The following is a 10,371-nucleotide window of genomic DNA, read 5'->3' on the forward strand; positions in this document are numbered from 1 at the left end:
TTGTGATCACAATGTCAACGCTATGATGACCACTCTGCTGTGAGAGAGAGAGAGAGAGAAGAATACAGGAAGGCAGGGATGTTAACCAGTCAATAGTCTGGTTGGCTACCCTACACTGGGGGAAGGGAGAAGGGGAAGAGAAAGAAGGGAGAGAGAAGGTGTAGGTACGCGTACGGACAGCACTTCAGTTAAAGTCGCTCGAGCAAACCAGAAGTTCTGAGAAAACACAAAAGTGCCTTCACTGCCTTCTGAGCCGATGATCGGTCGGGACGGTGCTCTAATATTGTCTGTTCACTCAGAGGACGATCGTCTAGTTTCCTCAATGTGTCGGACAAATACTGTCTTTGGGCTTGAAATTGAGGACAATGGCACAATATGTGGTCAATGTTCTCCTCGCATGCGCAAACATCACATGCAGGACTATCAGCCATTCCAATTAGTGCTGAGTAGGCATTCGTGAAGGCCACTCCAAGCCATAACCGACACAGAAGAGACGCTTCACGCCGGTGCACACCGGCTGGAGGTCTGAGTTGAAGTGATGGGTTTAGTCGGTGAAGTCTTGTGCGTCTTGTATGTACATTATTCCACTCTGCTAAGGAGATCGTGCGTGCCAGAATGCCAAGTTGTCTCGCGGCGTCGGTCCTTGAGAGCGGAATGGGGACGCAGCGGTCTTCTTGGTTTGACGTCCGAGCTGCTTTATCGGCGTCTTCATTACCAATGATACCGCAATGACCTGGTATCCACTGAAAAGAGATATCATGGCCTTTTTCTCCTAAGTGATGGACAAGTTCCGCGATTTCGCACGTGAGCTGATCGTGAGTTCCATGTCGGAGAAATGAATGCACACATTGCAAGGCCGGCCTGGAATCGCAGAAGACTGCCCATTTTCTAGGACTTTCAGTATTTATCACTTCAAGCGCGTCGCGGAGAGCCGCGAGCTCTGCAGCTGTAGACGTAGTGACATGGGAAGTGTTGAACCGCTTGGTTATTCTCATTGCTGGTATAACTACAGCGCCGCCGGAACTGGTTGATGTAGTTGATCCATCAGTGTAGACGTGTGTGCAGTCGCTGTATTTCTCGTACAAGAGAAATAAAGTTAGTTGCTTGAGCGCTGATGATGGCAAGTCCGACTTTTTCTGAAGTCCTGGGACTGTAAGGTTCACTTGAGTACGGCGCATACACCATGGAGGAATAGAAGGCCTTGCCGCAGGTGTGTAACCTGACCTGAAAGAGTCACGGTGCGCGAAGACAGTCGCACTGAATGTCGTGTGGGGCCTATCTACTGGGAGACTTGCTAGGTGGTGGGTAGGGTTCCGGGCGAAGTGTCTTAGGTGCACACGCATTGTTTCAATGCTAATGTGCGTTCTAATAGTGAAATCTTGAGCCACTGCAATAACTTCAGTCGTTGACGCACTCCGCGGTAGACCGAGACATATCTTGAGTGCTTGGGCTTGGATGCTTTGGATTATGTTCAGGTTAGTTCTGCAGGTGTTGGACATGACAGGTAGGCTGTATCGCAGGAATCCAATAAAGAGGACCCTGTACAGTTGCAGCATAGAGTGTATTGGCACTCCCCAGGTCTTTCCTGCAAGGAACTTAAACATATGGCAAATTCCTGTCAGGCGTTTTTTCACATAATTCACATGAGGGGTCCAGGAGAGATTTTTGTCAAGGACCACCCCTAAAAATCTGTGACTCGTGCTGTACGAGATCATGTGTCTGTCGACGGATATCACGTATGGCGACATTGATTTCCTGGTAAATGCCACCGCTGCGCACTTCTCGTATGATATATGAAGTCCTTGTTCTCGAAGGTAGGATGATGTCAAAGTAGCTGACTTTTGAAGCCGCGCGCGAAGCTGCAGTCGCGTCACAGCCGACGTCCAAATGCAAATGTCGTCGGCATAGATGGAGAGCCTAACAATGCCTGGCAGGATGTCGGTGAGTCCAATGAGTGTTAGACTGAAGAGCGTTGGGCTGAGTACTCCGCCCTGAGGCACCCCACGGTTACTGTAATGCTGGGAGGTCGGGCCATCCTCGGTAAGTACGAAAAAGGATCTCGTATGTAGATAGCTACGTATCCAAATATATACTTTGCCGCCAAGTCCTACTGCCTCTAACGCGTTCAAAATCGCTTCGTGCGTTACGTTATCGTACGCTCCTTTAACATCCAGAAACAGGGCAGCAGATAATCTTTTGCAGGACTTCTGGTGCTCGACGTACGTCACCAAGTCGATAACGTTGTCTATGGAAGAACGGCCCCGCCTGAAACCGGCCACTGCATCTGGGTATACCTGGTAATGTTCGAGGTACCATTCTAGCCGTGCTAGAACCATCCTCTCCATTAGTTTTCCGATGCAACTGGCAAGCGCAATTGGTCGGTATGATGCAATGTCTACAGGCGACTTGCCAGGCTTGAGCAGTGGAATTATGCGACTGGTCTTCCATTCTTGGGGAACCGTACCTGTCCGCCAGGAGCTGTTGAATAGGAGCAGGAGCACTTTTCGAGCCTCGTCACCCAGATTACACAGGGCACGGTAGGTTATACCGTCGGGGCCTGGTGAAGATGAACGCTTGCACAAGGCCAGTGCAGCTTCGAGCTCGTCCATGGAGAAAGGACTATCCATGCGGGAGTCGCGTGAAATCGGTGAGTGGCGGAGCGTCGATGTTCCAGCGCAACTAGTTTCGCCAGCAATCCTCCTGCAGAAAGCTTCCGCTACGTCAATCTCGCTGCATTGTTGGTGAAGGGCCAAAGACTTAAAAGGGTGGCGCTGCTGAGGGGTTCCACGGAGACCACGAACAGTTCTCCATATGTGAGACAATGGTTTTCGTGGATCCAAAGATTCGCAGAATGATTTCCATCTTTGTGATGCAAGTTTGTCCATGCGACGCTGAATTTTCTTTTGAGTTCTTCTGGCCAACTTCAAGTCATTTACAGACTTCGTGCGCCTGTATCTTCGTTCTGCACGACGACGAATTGCACGAAGCTTCTCTAGCTCAATGTCGTATTCGGTGCGTGTGGACGTTCTCGGAAGTGAATGTTTCGCAGCCTCTAGGGCACCTTTTATGATGTCCTCTAGGCTAGTGGCCAAGTCATCACGACAGCCGTCTTCGACAATTGACTTGAACATTGGCCAGTCGATGCATTGTGTGACGGCGGCTAACCTGGAGTCCGTCAACCCTTCAACCCTAAGATAAGTGGGTAGGTGGTCACTTCCCCGCGTTTCAATATCCGGAAACCACCTGACCTTTCTAGTGAAGGAGCGTGAAACAAAGGTCAGGTCCAGGCAGCTACAGTAGGCAGTTCCACGTAGAAAGGTGGGGCTTCCATCATTTAACAAGCATAGTTCTTGTTCGGAGGCAAATGACACTAATCTTCTGCCTCTCGAGTTTATCTTAGAACTTCCCCAGAGATGGTGGTGGGCATTAAAATCTCCAGTAATCACCAAAGGCTGCGGAGTCGCTGTGGTGATTCGCCGTAATCTCTCGCAGTCCAACCGACTTGAGGGCGATATGTAGGCTCCAATTAATGTGAAAGTGAGCTTGCCTTTCCTCACTGTCAGACAGACGTATTGGTTTTCTTGGTCAGGCGACACTGGGTGATGGACATACGTAAGATCACGTCGCATGAATACGATGATCTTGCTGCATTCTCCGTGGGTGGCGGACATGAAACATTCATACCCGGACAGTCTGATGTTATCTGATAGGGGCTCGCAGATGACGATGACTGGGAACTTATTCGTGAACACAAACTGTCGAAAGTCCGACATGCGTGACTTCAGTCCTCTGGCGTTCCACTGAAATATCGACGCGTTTCGGACTTCGTCACGAAACGACGGCTTCTGGAGAGCCATGATTTTAACCAAGAGCTGCAAGTACTGGACTCAAAGTGTCCAGTACCTGTAGTGCGCTTTGCGCAGACGAAGACTTCATGTTGGTAAGTATACCGCGAATGGCACTCATGAGCGACCGCAGAATGTTGATGACCTGGAGATCATCAGCCAGCGTCGCTTCAACAGTGGCAGAAGCCGTCGAAGCCGGTGCGTTTTGAGGTATCTTAGCAGGGAGGTGTGCCCTCGGTAGCTCAGGCCATTCTTCAGGACGGGCGAGGCTCTCCTCTTTGTTCGCTTTCCTTGTATCTGTCTTGGTGGCGCAGTGCGGAGATGCGGCAGCCCTTCTGACTGTAGCTGGCGTGTACCTATCTTCAGTTGCGGAATTTCTTGAACGTTTTCGGTGTCGATGCCGACGTCGCCGAACAGCGGTAGCAGCCTCTCGATGCGTCGAATTGTCGCGCACCATGCGTTTTAGAATCGTGAATTCCTTCCGCATCCGCGGGCAATCCTTTGATGAGGCCTTGTGAGGACCACTGCAGTTCGGGCACTTTAGAACATGTGTGCTGCAGGCGTCTTCTGAATGGGACTCAGAGCACCGCGGGCACACTACACTGTTCACGCAGACACCCTTCACGTGGCCAATCTTGCAACATTTGAAACACTAGAGGGGCTTCGGTACGAATGGTCGTACTGGATGGCGGACATGTCCTACTTTGACGTGGGAAGGAAGGCTGTCTCCTTCAAACATAATCTTCACACAGCGTGTGTTTCCCAATCTGGAAATTCTTGTAATGGAATTGCCTTCTGTCGTTGGCTTTATCAGCGTTGACAAGTCGTCATTAGGAATGGCAACGTCGACGTCATAAATGACGCCCGCAGTACCATCGCCGCCTGTAGGGATCATTGATCGCACCTTTACGTTGTCGATATCAGTTATATTTCGTAGGTGTTGTAGGGCACTACGATGTAGCACATCAACTGCCAGGACATTTTTCCGCGGGTTTATTCGCACGTCTTTAATCTCATTTGGTGCGATTCTCTCGAGTAAGGAAGAGAGGACCTGCCTGTTGAGGAGCCGCAAATTGGTCGCCGGGTCCACGGGCATAAAGAGCACAGTGTGCGGCCAGCGCAGCGGTGCACTCTTCACGGTAGAAGCACTTGGCGACGAAGATGCCTGCAGTAGTCTTCTTTTCGCTGATCTACTCATCACGACCTGGAAGTCATCGTCCGACGAGTCGTAGCTGTCCGAACATATCTCAGTGTCCTCGCTGTCGGTATCGCTTGACGCACTTCCACGTTTCCTGGACGCTAGCCGACCTGACGGCTGCACACCAGGAAAGTCCGCGGAGATTTCTTCATCCATTACCGCAAGGAGGGAGCGGCAGCTCCCAGAAATGCAGGGAAACAAAGCGAAAAAGCGGAGACAAAAGCACAAGCGTTCTATCAAAGAATCACTTCGTCTTCCCACTCTGCTGTGAAGCGCAATCACAATGTGGAGGCTACCAGTGTGAAGGATACCGTTGGTTTATCATGGTCCCGAAAGCCTATGCTTTTGTACAGCGAGTTTCCGCCACTTATATGTCGCTTTTGAATAGCAAAGCGAGTTCTTGAAGGCCATTTTCCAAACAATTTTTCTAACCTATATGCCGTTAAATTATCGCCAACTGTTCATTAATGTCTCTAAAGAAGTCGCTGATTGCTAAATAGCAAACTTTGCTGTAAACATACGAAAAAGTCACTAAATCTAGCGCCAAAATCGCTAAAATGGCAACACTGATAAAATACCGGTAAATTGTAAAAGCAAATCCGAGTTTGTGTTTTCAAAAATGGTTAGCTTAGACGGCCCCAACAAACACGGGATGATGCAAGTGGTGGTAGATTAAATTGGTTTTGAATAGCTTAGCGATAGCTTTCTCAGCAGTTCAGGCTCGCAAGGCACGTCCCGCCGGCGTCTCGCACCGCAGAGTGCAGGGTAACCCTTGGCTGCTTAGTGCGGCCGGCCCCGCGTCATCTGCTACAGCACGTGGAAGCGAGGGCCGAAAGCAGGGGACATGTAACAAAATAAATTGCACCTATTTGAACTCAATTCTGATAGAAAATTTGGCCTCAGCTGTTGTTTTGTTGTATTTGTGCAGTGTGCAGCTGACAGTACCCGCTTTCACAAGTGTGTGTGCGTAGCGATGGGGGGGGGGAGGGGGATAAATGGCTTACTTTTACTTTTCAATTGTGACAGTGGGGGGAGTGGCATAACCCCCCTCCCGAACCGATAGATACACCTATGACAAGCATGGTGTCGCGCACGCACAGGGAAATATAAACACATCTCACTCGATGGCCACGAGCAGTCGCTGTAACAACGCTGACGTGTTGAAGACCGCCGGCAGCGAGAAGCGAACGCTTCGTGCGGCCTCAGTTTAACCGCGAGAACACCTTTCACGACCAGATAAGGGAAAGCAGTCTTGAAAGTTCTGGGAACCTCAGTTGCACTATTGAGGTTCGATTGAACTGTTGACAGAAAAAGTAGCCCGAATCAACGTCTAGATTAGGACTTGAAAGACCACTGCACACTTGCAGAGGTGGGGAAATTTACCAACTGTTACCGAGTGGACTCTGCTCTAGAAATGCAGGTGATGAGTGCGCTGAAGAACCAATGTGGCAGAGACTCCACTTGCAGCTGGTGGAGATGCCACACCCGCATTATCAGGGCTTCAAGCCGAGTGATCTTGGTTGCGACTCTTGGTTGCGAACCAATATATTCCCGAGTTTCAAAAAAAGGGGGGGGGGAATTACCTACTTTGCCCGCCCCCCCACCATTCCTGAGAGTGGCGGGGCAAGTGCTCCTCCGCCCCCCCCCCCCCCCCCCCCCGGTAGATACGCCTATGGCGGCAGCTGCAGCCAAAGTGCGCGGAATGGGCAAAAGGCTGGCGAAAGGCAGGGCCGCGTTCGAAGTGGCCTTCGCGGGGGAGGAAAAAACGCAGCGAAAAAGTAGGATGCTGGCTCCGTCACTCCGGAATGTGTAGTAGCTGTGCGACCACAAGACTTTGGAAACGGCTGGTGTTTTCAAGCGCGCAACTGCACTTTCCTTTGCGATGAAATCAATGAACCGAACGGAAAATAACACAAGGAACGGTAGGCGACTACAAGTCGCATACGTCTGCCATTTCACGTCCACTGTACTGTGGGAAAGGAAACATAAGCCAGCGTAGGCGTTTCTTCGATCGGTTTCGCTTGGTTAAGAAATGCTAGCAGCGCATCAAAGAGGCACTGCAAGCTAACTTGCTTTATCCGTTTGTTTAAATGGCTTACTCACTGTTATAGCTCAACTTTACCGATCTCAATATCAACGAGCTGAAATTTCGACTGTTGACTCGTCGTAGTACTGGCGCGCATTATGAAATAAGAAATTCTTGCCGTTCAAGGATGAGGAGGAGGAGGAGGAGGAGGAGGAGGAGGAGCAAGCAGGCAGTTAGGCTAACCAGAAATGCGTCTGGTTGGCTACCCTACTCTGGGGGAGCGCAAACAGGGAATAGAAAGATATGATAGAGAGAGGGAGGGGAGGGGGATGAAAGACGCGGTGAGCTAGCGCACGCACGCGGAGGTCCTGAGCCAGTCAAAGGCGTTCACATAGGCCAGTCGCCCTCAAGAAAGACAGAAGTGCCTTTATAGCTTTGTGGGCCGACGAGCGATGGGGTTAGTCTTCAAACAGCAGCTGCACAGACAACGGTCGACTGTCCAGTCATCGCAACGCGATAGATAATGTTTGTCTTTCCGACTGAAATCGATAACCAGGGCACAATAATTGTTCGATGTTCTCTTCCGCGCCACAGATATCGCATGCACCACTGTCAGTCATTCCAATCAAAGTAGTCTACGCTTTCGTGAAAGCCACTCCCAACAACAGCCGGCGTAGAGGCGATGCCTCACGTCGGTGAAGCCCGTGTGGAGGTCGGAGTTGAAGCGAAGAGTTCAGTTCGCACAACCTGGTGCGCCTTGAAAAACGAGGCAGTTATTTTGCATCCCACAACCGCAATTACGCGCAACTCTCATATGGCCATATGTATAATATATAGACATATCACTTCCCGGTTGCCACTGAGAAACCGCAAAACTGTCGTACTGAGCTTTTATTCCGAAAAGCGGAGTTGTAGCGTTAATCATTCGATCACCGTAGCAATATGTACAGGCACTGTAAAAAAGTTTGTAACTAAAAAATGTAGCCAGCAGCAATAGTCACACACACACACACACACACACACACACACACACACACACACACACACACACACACACACACACACACACACACACACACACACACACACACACACACACACACACACACACACACACACACACACACACACGCACGCACGCACACACACACACACACACACACACACACACACACGCGCGCGCACGCACACACACACGCACACACACACACGCACACGCACACGCACGCACACGCACACACACGCACAAACGCACAAACGCACATACGCACACGTACACGCACACAAACACACAAACACCTACACACACAAACACACGCACACACACACACGCGCGCGCACGCACGCACAAGCACGCACACACAAACACACAAACACACGCACACACACGCACGCTCGCACGCTCGCTCGCTCGCTCAGAAGCTCCAGGCTACATTTTCACGTTAAAACAGAACTCATCTCTTAACGACTCAAAAAGTAAACACCACTGGCGCCACAAATGAACTCATTTTGTGCTTTCTCCATGAGTTCAAGCACCTTGCCTTTCAGGTCACCTAAAAGTGGTGGGCCTACATCCCACGACGCCACCGGACTATAACTTCTGCCTTAATTGTCCCCGCAATCGCGACCTGCTTTTGTGAAAACCGGCCTAACATGTATACATAATAGTCGGTAAAGCTGCAGAGCAATGCTCTGAAAAAATAAATTAGGACGGAAAAAGGGAATAAGTAAAACTGCGTCGCGTCTGTTTGATTGTATTTTACGTGCCGCACATGAAATGGGCACGGCGGTCCGCTCCAGCTGTTGATCCCGTGACCGCAAAAACTACATGCGTTGCCGTAGAAGTCTTGTAGTCCTGTTGGAGCTTGATAAATGCATGGTAGTTACCCTCCCAACTGCACGCCCAGTGAGCAAAAATGTGAGTCTATTTTGTTGGTTGAAGTAGAAAATGCCACTTTTTATAGCCTACATTTTTGTTTATTCCGAGACGTCGCCGAAGTTTGAGCTTTAAAATGTGACAAGACCGTGAAGAAGAACTAGTATGTAGAGTAAAGAGGGCGGAGGTTGCGAGGGCTTCAAGAAAACAGCCGTCTCGCATGATACTCCGAAGCGTCTCATGATACGATATGCCTCGAAGAAACGCTTGGAAAATGCATGCAAAGGCTCTTGTGCAATATTGTAAGAGCAGTGTTAGCGAATTCTATTATAGTTTCGAGCTTTCCGTACGGTAGTGCTCGTCTCTTTTGTTTCTTCATTTTTTGTTTACTTTAACTAAACTCGTAATGTTGGTTGCTGAAACTTTGTGCCCGCCTATTTTCTATCACGATGAGACCTCCGCGTCACTGCTATAAAATGTTTTCCGTCATTTGGCGAATGCTCGGAGCAGCAAAGTATTAATTTTGATTCTTTTCCATTGTCTGTCAAGGGAAAGCTTGCCGTTAAGAGAGCGTGAAAATAAATTTCGGTGGTCGCCGCCAAGTTGAATGCTTCTACACTGAAGAAAGTCATTGGAGTTTTTATAACATGGCACCGGCGTCAGCATAAGCCATTAAGCGCAATGCTCGAGAAGAAAGCATCTGCGCACATTGTCTGGGATGGCTCTTGAATGACATGCCTCCAACCCCTCTTTCCCTTTTTCTTGTTTTCTTTCTCTCAGAAGTAGTGAGACATTCTCTATCCAAGAAACTGTTGTTACCAAAGCAGCCGCATTTTGCAATACATTTCCAACAGCTTAATTGTGAGACGTAGTGAGGAATCTGGGACGTGCGCGCAGGAAGAAAATTGAGAGAAGCATGGGAAGGTGGGACCCCCGAAAAAGACAATTTCACTTTGACTAAAACTCGTATCGGTCGGGTTAGGTTTTTCAGTGGTTACGCTGCTTGCGCACAGTCCTCGAGAATTCACTTGTCTTGTGGCGTTACTGTTCCCCAAACCTGTCTCCGCAATGGAGTAAAGCAGGTAGGTGTTTATGAATTATGTATAGACGTGCAATACAGCACATATTCTAAGTGCATATTTGGCTGGAGACGAAATTTCGAGTATGGCTATTGCATCCATTGGCAGATTTGCTGGAATATATAATTATGCTTAAGTAACGAAGGTTTCGGCAAGTTTAGGGCATGAACAATGCTTTGCAAATCATATTGACCGCAAAAAAGACGGGGACATAGGAAGAAAACACATAAACAGCACAGGCACCTCTTCCTTTGTCCCCGTCTTTTTTGCGGTCAATATGATTTGCAGTAAATACCAACTAGGCCAAACTGAAGTTCTTCTGAACAATGCTTTGGTTTGGTTAGGAA

At 49.3% G+C, this 10,371-nt stretch overlaps 1 protein-coding gene across 1 annotated transcript in view; it reads right to left on the minus strand.

The window, feature by feature from the left end:
- LOC135910800 (steroid 17-alpha-hydroxylase/17,20 lyase-like) overlaps positions 1 to 10,371 on the minus strand; it is a 74,871-nt gene that overhangs the window by 50,622 nt on the left and 13,878 nt on the right. The gene's annotated exons all lie outside the window — the stretch shown is intronic.

The sequence above is a fragment of the Dermacentor albipictus genome, chromosome 1, assembly GCF_038994185.2.
Source record: "Dermacentor albipictus isolate Rhodes 1998 colony chromosome 1, USDA_Dalb.pri_finalv2, whole genome shotgun sequence".
Classification (NCBI taxonomy): Eukaryota; Metazoa; Arthropoda; class Arachnida; order Ixodida; family Ixodidae; genus Dermacentor; species Dermacentor albipictus.